The sequence below is a fragment of the Ceratotherium simum genome, chromosome 18 (genome assembly GCF_057802395.1).
Source record: "Ceratotherium simum simum isolate JZ-2026a chromosome 18, ASM5780239v1, whole genome shotgun sequence".
NCBI lineage: Eukaryota > Metazoa > Chordata > Mammalia > Perissodactyla > Rhinocerotidae > Ceratotherium > Ceratotherium simum.
The window spans coordinates 10519892-10543036 of NC_141917.1; positions in this window are offsets into that span (position 1 = coordinate 10519892).

Genomic DNA, 23145 nt, shown 5'->3' on the forward strand with positions numbered 1-23145 from the left:
ATTCTTTAATTTTTATTATTTCTTTTCCTCTGCTTGCTGTGGACTGACTTACACTGCTCTTCTTTCTCTAATATCCTAAGGTAAAGACTTGATTATTGATTTTAGAAAGTTCTTCTTTTTTAAGACATGCATTCAATGCTGTAAATTTTCCTTGAAACACTGTATTTGCTGCATCTTCATTTAAGTACGGCCCTGCCGTATCCTACAAGTGTTGATATGTTGTATTTATTTTCATTTACACCTAGTTCAAAGATGTATTTATCCTGAGATATCTTCCTTGACTCATGGTTATGTAGAACTTTGTTGTGTCATTCCAACTCTTTTGGGATTTTCTAGCTATTTTTCTGTTATTGATTTCTAGTTTAATTCCATTGCAGAGAGCATAATTTGTATGATTTATTTTTTTTAATGTTAGTGTGAGTTTTATTTCTGACAATATGGTCTATCTTGGTGAATCTTCCATGTGAGCTTGAAAAGAATATGTATCTTGCTATTGTTGAAAGAAGTATTCTATAAACGACAATTAGGTGCAACTAATTGGTTGTGGTGTTCGGTTCAACTCTATTGTCACTGATTTTCTATCTGCTGGATCTGTCAATTACTGATAAAGAGATGTTAGACTCTCCACGTATAAAGGTGAATTTGTGTATTTCTCTTGTAGTTTTGCCAGTTGTTGTCTCATTTATTTTGATATTCTGTTGTTTGGCACATATATGTTAAGAATAGTTATGTCTTCTTGGAGGATTGACCTCTTTATCATTATGTAATGCCCTTCCTTGTTCTGAAGTCAGCTTTTTTTGTAATTAATATAGCTACTTCAGTTTTCTTTTGTTAAAATTGGCATGGTGTATCTTTTTCCACCACTTTACTTTTACTTTATCTTTTCCTTTATATTTAAAATGAGTTTCTTATACACAAGATAGAGTTGGGCTTTGTTTTTATATCCACTCTTATACTCTCTGTCTTTTAATTGCTGTATTTAGACCATTCACTTAAAGTGATTATTACTATTGGATTAATATCTGCATGTTTGTAACAGTTTCTATTCATTGAATTTATTATTTTTTTCTTTTTTAAATGTGCTCCTTTTTTCCTACTTTTTCTGGTGTTAATTGAGCATTTCATGTGATTCCATAATCTTTCCTCTCTTAGCATATCAATTATATTTCTTTAAAAAAATTTTTAGTGGTTGCCCTTGTGTTTGCAATATACATTTACAGCTAACCTAAATCCACTTTTATTTTTATTTATTTATTTTTTTGGTGAGGAAGATCAGCCCTGAGCTAACATCTGTGGCCAATCGTCCTTTTTTTGCTTGGGGAAGATTGTCCCTGAGCTAACACCTCTGCCAATCTTCTTCTATTTCGTATATGGGATGCTGCCACAGCATGGCTTCATGAGCGGTGCATAGGTCCACACCTGGGATCTGAACCCATGAAGCCTGGGCTGCCGAAGCAGAATGCACGAACTTAACCACTATACCACTGGGCTGGCCCCTAAGTCCACTTTTTAAATAACACTATATCACTTCATGGGCAGTGCAGGTAACTTATAACAGAGTATTCCCATTTCCTTCCTCCTGTTCCTCATAATATGACTGTCATTCATTTCACTTATTTATCTATAGGTCAATTAAGATAAGAAAATAAAAGATTTTATTTTATCTGATTTGTTCCTTCTCTGATGTTCTTACTTTGTTTACGTAGGTATGAGTTTCTGACTTACATCATTTTACTTCTCTCTGAAGAACTTCTTTCAACACTTGCAAGGGAAGTCTATGGTGACAAATTCTTTCAGTTTTCATTACATTGATGATGGATTAGACAGGGTATGACTAGAAAAATAAAAGCCACTTTATTTATTTGAAACAAAGTGAATATAAAGCAAATCATTTTCAGAGAGGTGATGGATGACCTAGAAACCAAATAAAGGTTTGTGATTTCACCAGAGCAAAAAGAACAGGGAACCTCTAGGATGACGGAACTGGAGGGAGAAAAGGAATTGATCAGCTGAGGCTAGAACTGGAACCACAGCAGCCTGTCAAGCGCAAGCTGAATCCAGGGACTAGATGCTACCACTGAAAGTGACATGTTTGGGGTAGAGAACAAGGGGAAGAGACATAATGGCTTCTCCCTCCACCTACGCTGCAGAATTCCCATGTGCCGACTGCAGTGGAAGACCCTAATGGAAGACCAGGGAAACATGCCCTTCCACCAGTAGGCACCTGTTTTACAGAGCAGTATAGACAAAGAATGAGGACCCCATCTGAGGGCAAAAGACTCCGAGGCATTTAAACATTATATTTGTTAATACCTCAGATACACTCACTCATTCAAGAAAAATTCACTGATCATCGCTCTATGCCAAACCTGTAAGTAGGAAGTAGCACCTACTACTATGGTAGGTGCTGGAGAATAAAAGGACTAGGGAAATTAAGCAAATGATTATAAGAGTATCGGATAGTTTTGAAAGGAAAGATGCAGCATTGTGTGGTTCTGTATCAGGGAACCTAAATCTAGAATCTAGTCAGGGTAATTAGCATATCTCCTCTCTTCCCATCCTTCTGAGAGAGTGAACCTTATATTTACATTTGTAGATTAGGAAGGAGAAAGTTAGGAAAGTGGAGTGAGGTAGAAGTTCCTTGGAAGAGGGAAGAGCATATTAGAATGCAAGAAGGTAAGAGAGTATACCACACTGGGAAGTTAAAATACAAAAATACAATTATGGCTAATGTCCCTCGAGAGAGTAGGAGCGAGGAATTTTCAAAAGGCTCAGTGGTATGATATGAAGAAGCCAGATTTTGCACCTCTTTGAAACCTTTGTCAAAGTTTTGGATATTATTCTCAGAAGAGTAAAGCATAGAAAAAATAAAGTTATGACCAGATATAGATCTTTAAGGGATTTCTTTTACTGCAGGTGATAAACTGATCATAAGGCCTCTGAGACTAATATGGAAACCATGGCAGTGGTTCAGGAAAGAGATGATGGGAGCTTGGACTTTGGAGATTGAAGTGAGGAAAGCAATCATAAATGAATCTCAGAAATATTTACTCAGAAAAACAAACAAGATTTGGCTGTTTGTTTATTCAGTATTTATTCATTCAACACATTCAATAATATTTGTTAAGCAATTACTAAGTAAACAAGATAAGCTGGAATTTATAAAGTGGTTTAGATATGTTACTATGTGTTACTAGAAATTATATATATATAATTAGAATTAGAATTATTAATATATGTTGCTATACTTTGTGTTACTGTAAATCCTAAAAATATTTTTTTAGGAAGTGCTTTAATAGAGAATAATAGGGAATAGGATGGTAAGATTCCTGTATAGTATTAATTAGAATTCAAAGTAGGTGTTTTAGCCAATGCACAGATTTCTGGAGTAATTGCCTTAAATCTGTCACTGAAACCATGGAAGTGGTAATTGCCTCAGGGGGAGAGAAAAGATTCCTGAATGAGCGGAGAAGAACTAAAAGGACCAAAATCATAGTGGACAATGGCTCCTCTTCTCTTCCAAAATTCCCTCATCTCACTAGTAAATCAAGACAAGTTTTCAGAGAAAGAGTTTCATTTCCTTGTCAGCAAAAGAAATTTAGATTCTCATTTACCTTAATCATTTCTCCAGTAACAAAAGAATTCTAGAACCGTGGGCCAACGGTGGAGAGAACCAGTGCAAATGACCAGAATGAGCTGAAAATAGACCCAGTTCAGAATATAAATCCCTTGTTATGGATTTTCTCCAGTTCTGCCAAGGCCAGGAGTCTGCGTTGACCCCTCTGCCATCTGCCCTTCAACCCTTCTCCTCCCCCAGCTTGGCCCAAACTTGTTTTCAGTGTCTTTGTGACCAACATTCATGGAAAAAATAATATCCTAAGAAAAATTTGTAGAAATGCTTGAAAATCAATATGCTTTTACTCCTAGTCCAAGAATCATTATATGTCATTTTCTTTTACTTTGGTGGCACTGAAAGTGTTGTGTTAGCCGTATTGTACTAAAAAAAGATATTGTTTAAAATATTATTATGGCTATGGAGCCTTGGGAAGCACTGCTTGCCAAATATTAAATATCACCATGGCCAAACTGCTGTGAAGGCAGAAAATATTTGTTTAAAAGAATATGTTTCAGATATCATACAGGAGGAATAAAATGATATTCTGGAAAAATCAACATATGCTTTTTTTCTCAGAGGGAGCCACAAGGGATGTTGGAAGGAGGCTGGACTTTGAAGCTAGAGAGCCTGGTTCAGCTCCCTGTCTGGCTACCACTAGTTGTGGGAACTACGACAAGTTGCTTAACAGCTCTGGGAATCAGTTTTTCTATCTACATAACCCAGAGGGGTGCTATGAGGATGAGGAAGATGAGGTATAATATACATACAAAATAATGGGGGTTACTATTGTATGAATAGGAAGTGTTAAGTTATTTTTAGTCATGATGATGTTTAATGTAAAATAATGTGGCAACTATAAAACATAGTTGGCCAATGTTTTATAAATTTTTTATGCCATTGATAGATTTTGGTACATTAAGATGCATTCATTGAAAAATGTCACACATTTGTGAGATTATTGAGTGAGGATAGGTTTGTGAAAGGAAGGCAAAATACAGTTAGTTTATAAAGAGGTATATTTGAACATCCTACCATTGCCTTTACCTAGTAAGCTTATTTAATATAGGTAATATAAGAAAACTATCCATTCTATGTAAGCAACTAATGTCAATGAATATCTTATATATTAAATATACAACCAGTAAAGAAATTTTACAAGCAGGAACAACAAGAAAAGCATCTTTAACACCTAAAATATACACCCTATAAAGATTTCCTCTAATAAGAAAAGCATGAGTATCAGCTATTGAAGGCTAGATTTTTATATGTAATAGGAAAAATGATGCTAGCTGTAGACATATTTCTGTAAAAAACTATACTCAGTATAACAATGTTCATAGACTTCAAAAATATACTTAGTGATATGTCTAAGTGCTGCAGTAAAAAATAAAATCTACAGCTTTGAAAACTTGTCAAGGGAGACTTTTCATCCATAAATATCAAATACAAAACATGACTGGAATTACACAAATATAAGCATTTTCTTTAATACTTAAAAAGTAAATAATGAATGAATAATCTAGGATTCCTCAGTTCTGCTAAATAAAATGTAATTCCATACATAGCAGTAAATCTCTCGCAGAAATAAATACCCCCTTTAATAGCTTCCTGTCGGCCAATTTCAAATTCGATCCCTAAATTACTATTGGAAGAAATGACACATTTACAGTGTAATTGTCATACACTATGGCAGATGAGGGAAAAATTTCTCATAAATGTGAAACATTTGGAGATAGACATAATTTTATGTCAGATAAAATTCAATAATAGATAATTATGTTCATGCATATGATATTTTTCTGCTTTTTATACACTCTGACTAGTAATTTCCTCCAACAGTTATGAGTTTATTCCATTTCCTGTTAGCCCCCACTGTCCTGGATGGGTTTGAATGACGCCCTCTAGTCAGTCTTCTGGTTATTCTTAGTGGGCTCAAATTAGTCCGGTTCTGTAGAAGAAATGCTTATTTAACCTTCATGTAAAAACATTTAAGGGTTTTGGAATAAAAATAACCTCTCTTCAAACTTAGCTCTTCACTTACTAGCTTGTGTAATTTAGGACAATATGTCATTTCTAAGCCTCATTTTTATGTAAAATGATTGCATAGTAATTATCTCTCTGAAGATTAACTAAGATAGCATATGTGAACTGTCCTACAAAATATAAACTGCATTTTCTTCCTTCTTTGTTTAAAATGTGCTTTAGACACTGTGTGAGGTTCTGAGAATTCATAAGAAACAATTCTACTCCTCAAGAAGCCCACACGCTATGCACAAAAAGAAATAGTTAAAGCCTCTTGTATTATTCCTACGGCCATGGATTCTTGCCCTGAGTCCCTGCTGGTATGTTCTCCTCTCTTCTCTCTCTCTTAGATGTTGTGTTGCTAGAGCTCATTCCTCGTCTCTGGCTCTTTCCTCTCTGCATCCTCACAAGGCTTTGCATCCTCAAGGCTTTAACTAACCTGAAAATGTTAATAGACTCTAAATTTCTACATAACACAGAATTTTCTTTCAAAATCTGGTATTATATAACCAGTGCCTTTCTTGACATTTGAACTTAGATAAATCACAGAGAGCTCAGAGTTACATTTTCAGAAGCCTTGATATTTCCTCCCCAGTTGGATATTCCCTCATGCTTCCCCATCGCAGTAAATGACACTGCCACCTACCAAGTGGCTTGATCCAGAAACTTTGCCTCTTCCTTATTTCTTCTGTTTCTGTTAGCACTCACATTACAACCACCAGCCAAACCAGACAATCTTCTCCCAAAATTATATCTGGAATATTTTCATTTATTATCACCTTTGCTGCTACAACTTGAATACAAACCAGTGTCGTATCTTGTGTTTAGTATTGTGAGAGCTTCTTGTTTTTATTCTTCTTCTATTGCTCCTCTAGACTCCAAAATCCTCAAAATAATGAGAGTGATCTCTTGAAAATGTAAATTAAACCATGTACCTGCCCCTATTCAAATGGATTTCTTTTTGCTTTTTTTTTTTTTTTTTTTGCTGGGAAAGATTCGCCCTGAGCTTGCATCTGTTGCCAATCTTCCTCTCTTTTTTTTCCCTCCCAAAAGCCCTGGTACATAGTTGTATATTCTAGTTGTAAGTCCTTCCAGTTCTTCTATGTGAGCCACCGCCACAGCATGGCTACTGACAGGTGAGTGGCGTGGGTCCACACCCCTGAACCAAATCTGGGCCGCTGGAGTGGAGTGTGCCGAACTATAAGCACTAGGCCATCAGGGCTGGCTCTCAAGTGGATTTCTTGAATTTAAATATAATTTAGGAGATATTACATGGCATACACAAATGTTTATAATTTGGTTCATATTTTCCTCTGCAACCTCATTTTACACCATCTATTCATGTGTCAATATTCTTCAGTTACCTGGGTCTTAACACAACAAATTCTTTCCAACTTTAGGGCATTGGTCTTCTGTCCCTTACTTCTTCAAGTTCATAAGTCTATCTTATTCTTGTGGTTTTATCATAAACATTCCTTAGGGAGATCTACAAAGAAGTGAAGTAGCGCTCACTGGATATATGGTAGATTGATGTCCAGCATCCTTTTCAACCTTCCTCTAGTGTCCTTTCATATAAGGCAGGGAGAGGAAAACCAAAAATAACATTTTCCAAACTCTGTGTATCTAGGTATGGCCATGAGATAAGTCTTAGCTAATGGGATCTAAGTGGAAAGAATGTTTGAGACCTCTGGGTGGCACCTATAAAGAGAAAAGGTGAGCCCTCCCCTCCTCCTTCCTGCAGGCTGGAATTAAGGTGGGCTAATGTGTTACTTTGGAAAATGTGGATGAAGTAAATTCCCTAGGGATGGTGGAATAACAAGATGAAGGGATTTTGTCTGTGAAAATGTGTGCCTGGGGTCTACCTTCTCCTACACAGTTATGCGCAAAAAGAATAGGTAATTTTTTTCTTGATAAAACCACTATTACAGAGGGTCTCTGTTACAACGATTTGGTCCTAAGCCTTAATAATACAGCCCTCCATTCTTTATCTCTGAGCTCTGTTTGCTTCCTTCACATTTTGTAATTACTAGTTTATTTGCTTGTCAAATATGCGTCATTTCTACTAGACTGACTACAAGATAGAGGGGAACAGGAGCTTTTATTATTTTGCTAATTATTGGATATCCAGTGTCTATTTCAGTACTTAGTTCATAGTAAGTTTGCAATACGTATTTGTGAATGTGGATGTAACAGAACGGAAAAATAAATTAAGTAAATGCTTTAAAATTATTTTTTATATATAATTCGGACATGTTAAAATCCCAGCAATCACCAAGGAAGATTTAATTCTGACGTAATTGATTAGACCAGGGACAGCTGTGGCCGGATATCAGGAGACCCCCAGTTGATTCCAAAGTGCAGCCAAAGTTGAAAATGACTGTTGTGATGGTTTCCCAGAAAAACACAATCCCTCATCAAAAATGTTGAGGCATTGCCTACTGAGATATTTTGAGATGTAGCATGCAACTATCTATCAGATATTTTCACCAGTTAACTGACCCAATGCATGGGCATCAAGACCCAGAGAAGGAAACATTAATCCACAGGGAAATAATGTCATACTACTGACCTTTTATAGATGGTAAAGTCAGACATAAAAATAAAGCCTGGGAAATAACTCAGAGGAATAACATAGGCCACCGCACTCTACAATTTGTGATCTTGGATATGATATTTGGCCGGTCTTGATGAGAAAACATTCTGTCAATGCTTCTGTTCTGATCACCTCAATGACCATCATACTCCTGACTGCATTTGTTTATCAGTGGCCAGCACATTAAAATACTTATCAGTAACTACACCAAAGGGCTTTTGGTTTTGAAACTTTGTAAAGACAACAGTTTAAAATAAGAATTACTGATCACACAATAGAATACACTATATAAATTTTCTTAATAGTTAATAAACAAGCACACATAGACACAGGATAAATGACAGAGCATATTCTATGTGGTTCCATGAATACAGAGATTTGTTGGAACCTCTAGGCAGGTTTGGCTATGGAAATATTTTCTATCCTGGGCCTCTGGATTTTCCTGTTCTTTCACATTTATGATTCAATCAAATGTTGCCAATATTTCTCTGCCTCCAAAACTAGTTCCCTGTCTATATAGATCTGCACAGAATAATTGTATAAGCAGTTTTAACTAATTGCAACTCTATACTAATGGTATGGGGCTACTTTTTTTATACTGTACCTTTCTATGTCATATTAGAACTCAAGGAGGGTGACCACCTTCCAATATGTGTCCCACAAAATTCTTGCTGTGACTGATTGGAATAGTTTCCTTCTTCTCTGTTTTGCATTAATAAGAGAAGTTGAAAAGTAATTCCATCTTTTGAGAGAAGAGGATTACCTCTTGCTTGTGAGCATGCAGAAAAACATCTGCTGTACTTACAGAACTCAGTGAACATATTCCTTTGTATGTAACGCTATAATATTTTCCTCCTAATGATAACCTAAAGTTTAACACTAGCTCTCATCACTGTTCAGAATTATATGAGTAAGAGAATTAAATTACATATAAAAATGTTGGGTCACATACCCAGACATATTTTGGAATTCCACAATAGTTAAAAGGGTTAGCAATATTTATTGAATTTTATTAGCCATCTACACAAGCATGGATATTGAAGTTTCATGTTAAAAACTTTGCATACTTTAAATATGATTGTACAAACATAAAAAAATAAGTTATTTTTTTGTTTCCTATATTCTAAAATGAAATAATAAATTCTTTCCTAGAAAAAAAAAAAGGATGAATTAACCGCTAAAGAAGTTGGAGCTAGATATATGTAAATTCTCTATAAAATGATCCTTATAGCTACTTACAAATCAGGAGCAGTAAGTGACCCAAGACATACTTTCTACCAAAAAAAAAATGGCACCATCATTCTCACACATGTTTGCGTTCTATTAAATACGTATAATATCTATGTATATATACTATATTTATAAAAATGTACATAAATAATTATATATGTGTATATTATATATACATATATGTAAAAAATTACCTTATATAAAAAAGTTTTGAATTTTAAATTGTTCTCAAAACAATAAGAATCTAGGACACGTTTAAAAACGTTCAAATAAGAACTTGATGTTTATAGTATTAGGACTATACATTATATATATATTATAATTAAAATTATATATTGAATACACACTAAGTGTATTTGAATACATATATATTCAAATACAATCATGGGGTGATTCGAATCATGAAATAAATACATAAGAATTTATAATCCTAAATTCCTTGAGTTTATTCTGTTTCTTTAATTCCTATAAGCTGGTGTAAAGTACATGAACCTTGGAATCACAATAATGAGCCAAACCCAGACATCGTCTTGTGGATTCCAAGAATAAAGCATATAAACTTAATTTATGAAAGTTCATTATGCCTCAATAAAATATACTGTTGTTATTACATGTCAAGAAAAAAGTTCTCAGTTCTCGATCTAATGGACCTGTGCATCATGACTCCATGCAACGTTATATGCACAAGAGATACATAAAATTCTTATTGGTTTTATGGACAGTGTGTGTGTCTACTTAACTATAATTTTGTCACACTAAGTGAAAATATTTACTGGGTTAAGAAGTCAAGTGAAATGCGTGGATCTGTAGTATCAAGATTAAATTTTATTAAGTATGTGTCATGCAACCAAATATACAATTGAAAACAAATATTTAGAACTAGACTATCTACCTTGGTATCACTATTTCAGGCTATAGAATATAGATATAACTTCAACTTTGGTAAACCTTTAATTTTCAACACTATGTAGACTAATTATCATATAAATCTTGAAAGAATTCCCCATGGCCCTCCTTAAAATATTTCAGGGTTTTCAAAAGTGAAGCATTTGCGAAGACTCTCACCTCTCAACATGTCTAATTAGCTCTCCTAGCGCATTGAGACATACAAGTCTCTTTCAAAATTCAAAGCTAAAGTTAGAAACTTAATTTCAAATGATATCAAAACCTGGTCTGATAGCACTTTGGTTTTCCATGTAAAATGAAATGCTTGAGAAACTGTAGGCAAATTACCATGTTAAATTATAGTCATCTGCCAATGTTTCAGCCTTTTAAAAAGATTTTTATTACAAGTTATTGAAAATTAAGCAGATAATTCTGAATCTTTATATGAGTATAAAAAGAATGATATTAGAACCTTAAGTTAAATACTATAGATGAAAACGATCTCGCTTTGTTTTTTTTGATACATAAGTATTATTGTGTATTCTATACCAAATAGCATATGTGCATTTATTACTTATGGCATTTTTACCTTGATATATATGAAAAAAATACATATATATTAGAGGTATATATAGAGAGATGGCTCCAAAAAGATTCACCTCTGATTAATCTTTGTAATCAAACATGTTTTTGACTCTAGAAGAATTTTGTTCCTGTACCTAGTATTTATTTATGACCAGCAAAAGGTCCTTAACATTCATAAATCCTTGTAATTTCAGAAAAAAATATTGCTTAAGATATAGTGATACAAAGAAATTCTTCTTTTTTCATCTGAAGTTTTAATTTAACCGGGCATGCTGTCATTTTCTTTGCTAAATCTCACAACTCCATGATAGAAAAACTTGGAAAGCAACTTAAATATTCATCAATGGGATATTTTCATATAGCAAATAATTATATAACACTTAATACATGTCAGGCACCACTCCAAGTACATTACAAATTTCTCTGATAAATGTCTTTCACATCTAATCCTATTTTGGCATCTGCTTCTTAGATGATCAAAACAAACACAGAGAGTCTACTGGTCCAGGTGATCCAGAATGCTGCTGGTGACAGATGTGATGTTAGTGACCCTTCTTAATCTATGAATTGAATACCCATGCCTTGGAAATCTTGGACAAGACAATCTTGTCTTGAATGCTAGTTCTATTTTTTATCCTTTCTCCCTGTGATAATTTCTCCACTGGGGAAATAAACTGGAATTAACAGAGAATATTTCCCCATGACTTGAGCATTCTGCTAGTGATTTATATATTATATATCATATGCCTTGAGATTTATTAATGAGATTGTGTGTCTTCACTACCAATCATCTCAGGTGTAAAATAAGGAAGCAGGAAGGCGAAACACATGGCAAAGGCAAAAGCAGCAACCAGGTTTGCTTCACTCTGGTTGGATATCAGCAGACTGCCAACACCAGGGGACAGTGTTATCCATTTCTACACAGACATTTGAAACAATTTAAGTCAAGGGATTTCACCAGCAGATGGCCAAGAAAGCTATTTTGATGAAATTTAGTTTTATTATTTAATGCTATCTGAAATCCAAAACTTTTAAAAAGTTTGAAAAAGTTAGAAGTACTCTTCTGAATAGTTCTATCACTGTGGAGTTTCATTTGTTAATTAAAAAAGTAATTTATTAATTGATTCGAAGCCTTAAAGGAGGGAATTTTCTTTGATCTTCGACCAAGAATTAATATAAGGTACATGTTTATTTTCAAGATATCATCTTTTCTTTAATTACAAACTATAATTATGAATTTCAATTATATGACATTCTAAAAAAGGCAAAATTATTAGGATAGAGAAGAGATCTGGGTTTTAGGGGATGTAAGTAGAGGGAGGAGAAATTTTGTGGATTATGAAAATGCTCTGTATTCTGATTGTGATGACGAAACATCCTATGAAAGTGTGAAAACCTGTAGAATGTACACTGGAAAGAGTAGATTTTACTGTCCACATGTTAAAAAATAAATAAGTAGATGGCTATATGCTGTTCATTGCCCGGCCACTGTATTTTTTGATATTTATCAAAACATTACTACTAAATCATTGAAGAATTTATCGACAATAGAACCACAATTGCTAGGTAGCCCTTTATGTAATGAAAAATGCAGGGAATTTGATGCTCCAGAAACAAGATATAATATAGCAATATGAAAAGGAGTTTGAAATAATTAAGCCATTATTTGTTTAAGAAAAGATTATTAAAAACAGGCAAACAGAAAATAATCATACAGAAATCCTGGAAATTAAAATATAATATTTGAAATAAGAAGTGCTTACTGTGGATTGAAGTATTACTACTTAAGTTATTGAATTTAACAATTGAATCCCAATTGCTGGGTATCATATTATGTAACAATAAGTAAAAAAAATAATTTGGCTTGGTAATCTTGTGAACTTGGTCAGAGGTCATAGCAAATCCACTTCATAGGGATGCACAAGAAGTCAGGAGTGAGTGGGATTACCATAGAAGGTAATTCTTGCTGAATATGTGGTCACTTATAAAAGTATAAAGCATATTAAAAAGTCCATAGCCATCTGGTACAGAAGTATTCCCAAAACATGGGATACTTTATGCTCCTAAAACAAGATATAATAGAGTTATGGAAAGTTACCTGAAATAGTTTAAACGTCTATTTGTATAATAAAATTATTATTATATCATTAAAAGTAAAAGCAGGCAAATGTGAAAAATAGTCACACAGATATCTTGGATGTGGAAATATAATGTTTGAAACAAATATATTATGTGGACTAAATCATAAAGACTAAACACAGTTGAATAAACAATCAGTGAATTGGAAGACAGATATGAAAAAATCACTTAATAAAACACTGAGATATACAGAGAAAAAAATAAGGGGGATTGAGTACACTGTAGACTGACAAATTACAAAATATTTTCCAAAATAAATGATTCAGAGAATATGGAGGTGTGCTATTCATTGGGGTTGTTAGAAACTACTCCACTTCTCCTCCTTCCTAGAGTCTGGTAAGACTTGTTCCAATTGACTTGTTTTGGCTCATTGTGTGATAAAAATTGAGTATTATTTTTTCCAGCTATAATAGAATATTTTGTATCAGAACAAGCTCCAACTGAGAACAAGAAGCAAAGCTGGGTATGTTTAGAATCCTTGTAGAGCTCCCAAGTAATCTACAGCTTGAGGGGCTATGATACTGGAATGCACAGAGAGGTGTGTCCCAAATTCAGCTATGATTTACACCTTGAGATATTTATGGATTTCCAAGCAGTGAATGAAAGGCTGAGAAAATGAGCAGAGGTCTTGAGAGTGTGATGTTTTTGGGAAGAAAAATCCATGAGGTCAGGGCAAGCAAATGAAGGCGGTCCCTGGTAAACATCCATGTTTTCAGTTGAGCATTTTGTAGATTTACCACATAAAAGGAAGAAAAACCAAAAATAGAACAATCTTCACAAAAACTGCATCCCAGCTACCAGTCAGCTCAATCTCTGATCTAATTAAAGTAACCTAACACAACACTAATTGCCTGCCAGAAGAAAAATAATTCCTTTTTTCCAGAATGGTAATATCATCCATGCCTTTAGCCTTTTTTAATTAAATGTTTTATTTTGAAATGTTTGTAAATTTATATTATATTGTAAGAAATAAAACAGAGAGATCCCATGTCCTCCTTACTTGGTTTTTTCAAAGGTAACATCTTGTGTTTGTATCACCACAAGGCTCTCTCACAGGCCCTGTAATGTCTGTGTTCTTCCTGTCCCCACCTGCAGCTTAATCCCAACAACCACTAATCTGCTTTTTATTTCTATAATTTTGTCATTCCCAGAATGTTATGTGAATGGAACCATACACTAGGTACATTTTGGGATTGACTTTTTTCAGTTGGCATAATTTTCCAGATTCACACAGGTTGTTGCATGTATCAATAGTCTGTTCATTTTTATTGCTTAGTATTATTCCAAGGTCTGGACATACCACTGTTTGTATAACCATTCACACATTGAAGGCTATCTAGGTTGTTTCCATATTTGTCTATTATGAATAAATCAGCTATACACATTCATGTACAGAATTTTGTGTGGACATAGGTTTTAAATTACCTGGGTAAAATGCCTAAGACTTTATCAAATTGCCGGGTCGTATGATAGCTACATGTTGAGCTAGTTAAGAAACTGAGGGGCGGAGTCAAGATGGTGGCATAGGCAGACTCTGAACTCACCTCCTCCCGTGGACACAGCCAATTACCAACTACTCGTGGAAAAATTACCCCTGAGACAGAACTGAAAACTGGATAAGAGGAACTCCTGCAACAACGGACAATCCTAACTGGGGTAGAAGAGGCAGAGACTCCCTTCTGGAGAGGAAAAACGCCGCCTTCACAAGCCGCCAGCTTCACGGGCCCCAGGAGCAGCTCACAGGTACGCAGCCTCCCTGGAGGCGCGGGGCCCTGAGCCGGGGAGCGCCCCCGCTGTGGGCATTTTGTGGACCCAGCACAATTGAGACCAGTGGCATAATATCTGACTTTGCCTGCTACTAAAACACTGGGGAGCACCCCCAGCAAACCCGGTTCACAAAGAAACTAAAACTGGCTCTTAAAGGGCCCGCGCACAAACTCACCCGTTCCAGAAAGCATCCTAAAATCACCAGAAAGAAAGGTGCACAGTGCTTCGGTGACAAGAGACTCACCTAATAGGCCCTGAGTGCATCTCGGTGAGGGGTGAGACCTCTCCAGGGACTGGGACATTGGCGGCGGCCATTGTTGTGGCCTGGTGTGAGCGTGCTGACACAGACGCCATTGGAGTTCTCCCTGAGACCTGCTAGCCCAGGGTCTGCTCCACCCGCTAGAGCACCGATTTAATCCAGCTCAGCCAGGGCAGGCAACCCACCCTAGAGACTAGCCCCACCCAACAACAAGCCCTCAGGCAACGTGTGGGCCTGCACAGATTGGTGACTGGATTCTCTGCAGCCGGGCAACTGAGCTGACTTGAGCGGGGCAGGGTGTGCACAAGGAGCGGGTGGAGAGTGTGGGGCGGTGGCAGAGTGTGTGGGGCTCCCGCCATGGAGAGACTGGGTCCACTTGGGGAGGTCGGGGCGCTCACACGGGGCAGGACTGTGTTGACTGTGTGTGTGGACCTGTGGGCGGCAGGGCTTGTCAGCTGCAGAAGACTTGTACTTCTCAAAGACCCACATAGGAGGTTTGCTCCACCTTCCAAAACCTGAAACAATTGGGGGCTCCTGTGCCTGAGGCCAGCCCCACCCAGCTGCAATCCTCAGAGAGCTGACAAGAGACCTAATAGGCTAGAGGCTTACAGCAATTGTAAGGCCCTGAGCCTAACAACCTGCCACGGTGGGGGCCTACTCACTTAAAAGAAATACTGCAACACAAATGTGGTATTAGAACTTGCAGCCAACTGTGCTGGGGCTCCCCACACCTGATAAAGAGACTGAAGGGCCCACAACAACTACAAGCAGCTGAGCATTACAACAGCTGGCCAGGAGCATAACTCAGCCTCCCTGGGCACCTACAGGGAGAGCAAACAGGCCACAGCAGAAGGATACACGTAGCCCACATAGGGGTCACCCGTGGAACATTGAGACCTGAGGGAAGCACACTGGAAGCCTCCTAAGCCATCCCTTACATAAGGTCCCCTATCCAAGAGCAGGAGCCGTAGCTGACCTACCTAATACGTAGACACAAGCACAGGGAAAGAGGCAAAATGAAGAGGCAAAAGAATACATTCCAAGTAAGGGAACAGGACAAAACCCCAGAAAAGGAACTTAGTGAAACAGAAATGAGCAACCTACCTGACAGAGAGTTCAAACTAAGAGTGTTAAGGATGCTCACTGATCTGGGGAGAAGAATAGATGGACTCAGTGAGAATGTCAACAAAGAAATGGAAGAGAGAAAAAAGAACGAAGCAGGAAGGAAGAATACAATACTGGAAATGAAAAACTCATTAGAGGGACTCAAAAGCAGAGTAGAGGATACAGAAGAACGGATCTGTGAGCTGGAAGAAAGACTAGAAGAAATTACCCAAGGTGAACAGGTAAAAGAGAAAAGAATTAAAAAGAGTGAGGACAGTCTAAGGGACCTCTGGGACAACATCAAACGCACTAACATCCGTGTTATAGGTGTCCCGGAAGGAGAAGAGCGAGACAAGGGGGCAGAGAATCTATTTCAAGAAATAATAGATGAAAACTTCCCTAACCTAAGGAAGGAAACAGACATCCAGGTACAGGAGGCAGAGAGAGCCCCAAACAAGATAAACCCAAAGAGGCCCACACCAAGACACATCATAATCAAAATGTCCAGAATTAAAGATAAAGAGAGAATCCTAAAAGCCGCAAGAGAATGTCAAGTTACATACAAAGGAAACCCCATAAGGCTATCAGCTGACTTCTCAGCAGAAACCTTACAGGCTAGAAGAGAATGGCATGATATATTTAAAGTGCTAAAAGGAAAAAACTTACAGCCAAGAATACTCTACCCAGCAAGGTTATCGTTCAAAATGGAAGGAGAGATCAAAATTTTCCCAGATAAGCAAAAATTAAAGGAGTTTGTCACCAAGAAACCAGTGTTACAAGAAATGTTAAAAGGACTGATTTAAGGGGAAAAGAAAGACCACAAATAGCAAAAATTATCTATTTCCACGATTAGAACGTAATGGATACAAATGCACAAAAAAGAGGTTGGATATGATATCAAAAACATAAAAGGAGGGAGGAGGGTAGTTAAAGAGTACAGCTTTCAGACAGAGGTCAAACTAAAGTGACCATCAATTCTGTATAGAAGAAGTAAGGAACAGAGAAGGACTACTAAAACACTGAGGAAAAAAAAAAAAAATTAAAAAATGGCAGTAAGTACATACTTATCAATAGCTACTTTAAACGTCAATGGACTAAATGCTCCAATTAAAAGGCATAGGGTGGCTGACTGGATAAAAAAACAAGACCCATATATATGCTGCATAGAAGAGACACACTTCAGACCTAAAGACACTCACAAACTGAAAGTGAAGGGATGGAAAAAGATACTCCACGCAAATGGCAATGAAAAGAAAGCTGGGGTAGCAGTACTCATATCAGACAAAATAGACTTTAAAACAAAAACTGTAAAACGAGACAAAGAAGGGCATTACATAATGATCAAGGGAACAATCCAACAAGAGGATATAACACTTGTAAATATCTACGCACCCAATGTAGGTGCACCTAAATATATAAAGCAATTATTAACAGACATAAAAACAGAAATAGACAGTAACACAATAATAGTAGGGGACTTTAACACTCCACTTACACCAACGGATAGATCATCCAAACAGAAGATCAATAAGGAAACATTGGCCTTAAACGACACACTAGAACAGATGGACCTAGTAGATATATACAGAGCATTCCATCCAAAAACCGAAGAATACACGTTCTTTTCAAATGCACATGGAACGTTCTCCAGGATTGATCACATATTAGGCCACAAAACAAGTCTCCATAAATTTAAGAAGATTGAAATAATACCAAGCATCTTTTCTGACCACAACGGTATGAAACTAGAAATCAACTATAGGAAGAAAATCAGAAAAGCCACAAATACATGGAGATTAAACAAAATGCTACTGAACAACGACTGGGTTAATGAAGAAATCAAAGAAGAAATCAAAAATACCTGGAGACAAATGAAAATGAAAATACGACATGCCAGAATTTATGGGATACAGCAAAAGCGGTTCTAAGAGGGAAGTTTATAGCGATACAGGCCTATCTCAACAAACAAGAAAAATCTCAAATAAACAATCTAACAATGCACCTAAAGGAACTGGAAAAAGAAGAACAAACTAAGCCCAAAATCAGTAGAAGAAGGGAAATAATAAAAATCAGAGCAGAAATAAATGAAATAGAGACCAAAAAAACAATAGAAAAAATTAATAAAACCAAGAGCTGGTTCTTTGAAAAGATCAACAAAATAGACAAACCTTTAGCTAGACTCACCAAGAAAAAAGAGAGAAGGCACAAATAAGTAAAATCAGAAATGAAAGAGGAGAGGTTACAACAGACACCTCAGAAATACAAAAGATTATAAGAGAATACTATGAAAAACTATATGCCAACCAATTCGACAATCTGGAAGAAATGGATAAATTCTTAGAATCATACAACCTTCCAAAACTGGATCAAGAAGAAGTAGAGAATTTGAATAGACCAATCACCAGTAAGGAGATCGAAACAGTAATCAAAAACCTCCCCAAAAATAAAAGTCCAGGAGCAGACGGCTTCCCTGGTGAATTCTACCAAACATTCAAAGAAGACTTAATACCTATCCTTCTCAAACTCTTCCAAAAATTGAGGAGGGGGAAGCTCCTAACTCATTCTACGAAGCTTACATTACCCTGATACCAAAACCAGCCAAGCACAACACAAAAAAAGAAAATTACAGGCCAATATCACTGATGAACATCGATGCGAAAATCCTCAACAAAATACTAGCAAATCGCATACAACAATACGTTAAAAAGATTATACACCATGATCAAGTGGGATTTATTCCAGGTATGCAGGGATGGTTTAACATTCGCAAATCAATCAACGTAATACACCACATTAATAAAATGAAGAACAAAAATCACATGATCATCTCAATAGATGCAGAGAAAGCATTTGACAAGATACAGCATCCATTTATGATAAAAACTCTGAATAAAATGGGTATAGAAGGAAAGTACCTCAACATAATAAAGACCATATATGAGAAACCCACAGCTAATATCGTCCTCAATGGTGAAAAACTGAAAGCCATCCCTCTAAGAACAGGAACCAGACAAGGATGCCCACTGTCACCACTCCTATTTAACATAGTATTGGAAGTCCTAGCCAGAGCAATCAGGCAAGAGAAAGAAATAAAAGGGATCCAAATTGGAAAGGAAGAAGTGAAACTGTCACTATTTGCAGATGACATGATTTTATATATAGAAAACCCTAAAGAATCCACCAGAAAACTTTTAGAAGTAATAAACGAATATGGTAAAGTTGCAGGATACAAAATCAACAGACAAAAATCAGTTGCATTTCTGTACACTAACAACGAAGTAGCAGAAAGAGAAATTAAGAATACCATCCCATTTACAATTGCAACAAAAAGAATAAAATACCTAGGAATAAACTTAACTAAAGAGTTGAAAGATCTGTACACCGAAAACTATAAAACATTTCTGAAAGAAATTGAAGAAGACACAAAGAAATGGAAAGATATTCCGTGCTCTTGGATTGGAAGAATTAACATAGTTAAGATGTCCATACTTCCTAAAGCCATCTATAGATTCAATGCAATCTCTATCAAAGTTCCAACAACATTTTTCACAGAAATAGAACAAAGAATCCTAAAATTTATATGGAACAACAAAAGACCCCGAATAGCTAAAGGAATCCTGAGAAAAAAGAACAAAGCTGGAGGTATCACACTCCCTGATTTCAAAATATACTACAAAGCTATAGTAACCAAAACAGCATGGTACTGGCACAAAAACAGACACACAGATCAATGGAATAGAATCGAAAGCCCAGAAATAAACCCACACATCTATGGACAGCTAATCTTTGACAAAGGAGCCAAGAACATACAATGGGGAAAAGAAAGTCTCTTCAACAAATGGTGTTGGGAAAACTGGATAGCCATATGCAAAAAAATGAAAGTAGACTCTTACCTTACACCATACACAAAAATTAACTCGAAATGGATTAAAGACTTGAATGTAAGACCTGAAACTGTGAAAGTTCTAGAAGAAAACATAGGCAGTACGCTCTTCGACATCAGTCTTAGCAACATCTTTTCAAACACCACATCTGACCGGGCAAGAGAAACAATAGAAAAATAAACAAATGGGACTACATCAAACTAAAAAGCTTCTGCACAGCAAAGGAAACCATCAACAAAACGAAAAGACAACCTAACAATTGGGAGAAGATATTTGCAAACCATACATCTGATAAGGGCTTAATCTCCAAAATATATAAAGAACTCATGCATCTCAACAACAAAAACTACCAACCCAATTAAAAATGGGCACAAGACCTGAACAGACATTTCTCCAAAGAAGATATACAGATGGCCAACAGACACATGAAAAGATGTTCAAAATCACTAACTATCAGGGAAATGCAAATCAAAACTACAATGAGATATCACCTCACGGCCGTCAGAATGGCTATAATTAACAAGACAGGAAACAACATGTGTTGGAGAGGTTGTGGAGAGAAGGGAACTCTCATACACTGCTGGTGGGAGTGCAAACTGGTGCAGCCACTATGGAAAACAGTATGGAGATTCCTCAAAAATCAACGATAGAACTACCGTATGATCCAGCTATTCCACTGTTGGGTATTTATCCAAAGAACTTGAAAACACCAATTTGCAAAGGTACATGCACCCCTGTGTTCATTGCAGCCTTATTCACGATAGCCAAGACTTGGAAGCAACCTAAGTGCCCATCAAGGGACGAATGGATAAAGAAGCTGTGGTATATATACACAATGGAATACTACTCAGCCATAAGAAACGATGAAATCCAGCCATTTGTGACAACATGGATGGACATTGAGGGTATAATGCAAAGTGAAATAAGTCAGAGGGAGAAGGTCAAATACCGTATGATTTCCTTCATTAAGTAGTAGATAATAACAACAATAAACAAACACATAGGGACAGAGATTGGATTGGTGGTTACCAGAGGGGAAGGGGGGAGGGAGGAGGGTGAAAGGGATAATTGGGTACATGTGTGTGATGATGGGTTGTAATTAGTATTTTGGTGGTGAACATGATGTAATCTATGCAGAAATAGAAGTATAATGATGTACACCTGAAATTTTTACAATGTTATAAACCAATGTTACTGCAATAAACAAAAAATTTAAAAAAAAAAAAGAAAAAAAAATAGCATGAATAGTTTGCTTAAAAATTGTTTTGTCTTAATAAATGCTACTATACAAGAAAAAAAAAAAAAAAAAAAAAAAGAAACTGAAAAACTATTTTCCAGTGGGGCTCTACCATTTTATATTCCCACAAGAAATGTATGAATGATGCAATTGTCCACATCCTTGCAAGCATTTGGTGTTATCATTATTTTTATTATAGACATTCTGTCATTTGTGTTATGATATCTCATTGTGATTTTGATTTGCATTTCCCTAGTGGCAAATGATGTTAAGCAATGTTTCATGTACTTGTTTGTCATCTGTACATGTTCTTCAATAAAATGTCTGTTCATGTCTTTTGTCCATTTTCTAACTGGATCTTTTTTTTTTTTATTGTTGAGTTTTAAGTGTTCTTGCTCTAATCTAGATATTTGTCCTTTTTTAGAGACGTGGTTTGAAAATATTTTCTCATACTCTGTATGTTCCCCTTTCATTCTCTTAACAGGATTTTCATAGAGCAAAATTTTTAATTTTGATGAAGTTCAATTTAGTTTTTTCCTTTTAGGGATCATGTTTTGATGTCAAGTGGAAGAATTCTTGTCTAATCCTAGATCCTAAAGATTTTTTCTTATTTTTTTCCTTAAAAGTTCTATATTTTACATTTAAATCTATGATACTTTTTGAGTTAATTTTTTGTGTAAATTGTGAAACTTAGGCTGAGATTATTTATTTACATTGTCTATCTATCTATCTACCCATCGTCTATCTATATCTATCTCTCTATCTACCTATCATCTATCTATATCTGTCTGTCTATCTATCTATCATTTATCTATCTTTCATCTATTCATCTATCCAACTATCTACCAATTGCCTACGGATGTCTACTTACTCCAGGACTATTTATTTAAAAGATTGTCTTTCTATCATTGAATTGCATTTAAATCTTTGTCAAAAAGTGATTGGGCATATTAGTGTGCGGCTATTTCTGCATTCTCTATTTTGTTTCATTGAGCTATGTGCCTATTCCTCTGCTAATACTACAGACTCCTGATTAGATTAGATTATTAGTATATATTATTAGACATTATATTAGATTACATAATTTCTTGAAATTGGGTAGACACAGATTCATCCCCCTTTATTCTTCTTATCCAAAATGTTTTTATCCCAACCATTCTATTGTTGAACCCATCCACTGAAGATTTTTTTAAAATTTGGTTCTTTTCTTCTGCAATTCTAAACTTTCCATTTGATTATTCTTTTTAATCTTCAATTTATTTTCTAAGACTTTTATTTCTTTGCTGAGACTTTTGATTATTTCATTTGTTTCAAGTATATTTGAATTTCTCATTGAAGCATTTTTATGAAGAATGCTTTAAAATCTTTCTCAGGTAGTTCTAACATCTCTATCATTTCAATGTTAGCATTTACTGATTGTCTCTTTTCATTCTGTTTCTTTCCTCCCTTGTTCTTAGTATGACTAATGATTTTCAGTTGAGACCTGGACATTTTGAATATTTTGTTGTGAGACTCAGGATCTTACTAAATCTTCTGTATTAACTGATTTTTTCTGACATAGGTCCTGCAGGGAAAAAGGTAGTTGTGCCATCTTGTTACGGCAAGGTGGAGGTAGAAATCTAGGTTCGCCACTCACCTCCTGTTTACACTAGAGGGGGTTCTCCTCATTACTGCTGGGCAGACATGAGGGATCTGGCTCCCCATTCCACAGATACCTCCCTGGCTTGGAGAGGAAAATGTGCCTCACTATTTCTCCACATATGGCTTCCTCTAACATCAGAGGATTGCTAGCTTTGTTACTGCTGGGCTATAATGAAAGTCGAC